Below are 433 nucleotides of genomic sequence, written 5' to 3'. Positions count from 1 at the left end.
AATGACCATCCTACCAAAAGTCATTTATAGATTCAATGCAATGCCAATCAAAATCTCCATGACATTTTTCACAGAATTGGAAAAAAAAACATCTTAAGATTCATAAGGAAGCACAAAAGACTTCGGATAGCCAAAGCAACCCTGAGCACTAAGAGCAATGCCGGGGGGATTACTGTACCAGATTTTAAGCTGTATTACAGAGCTATAGGCATAAAAATAAGATGGTACAGGCACAAAAATAGACCCACAGATCAATGGAACAAAAGTGAAGACCCAAATATGAGTACCTGCAAATTCAGCCACCCAATATTTGACAAAGGGGCCAAGACTATTCACTGGAGGAAAGACAGCATGTTCAGCAAATGGTGCTGGCAAAACTGGATCTCCACTTGTAGAAGAATGAAACTAAACCCCTATCTTTCACCCTGTACAA

This window comes from Nannospalax galili, unplaced genomic scaffold, assembly GCF_000622305.1.
Source record: "Nannospalax galili isolate Female #2095 unplaced genomic scaffold, S.galili_v1.0 scaffold563, whole genome shotgun sequence".
Lineage (NCBI taxonomy): Eukaryota > Metazoa > Chordata > Mammalia > Rodentia > Spalacidae > Nannospalax > Nannospalax galili.
This window is presented reverse-complemented; position numbering follows the sequence as displayed.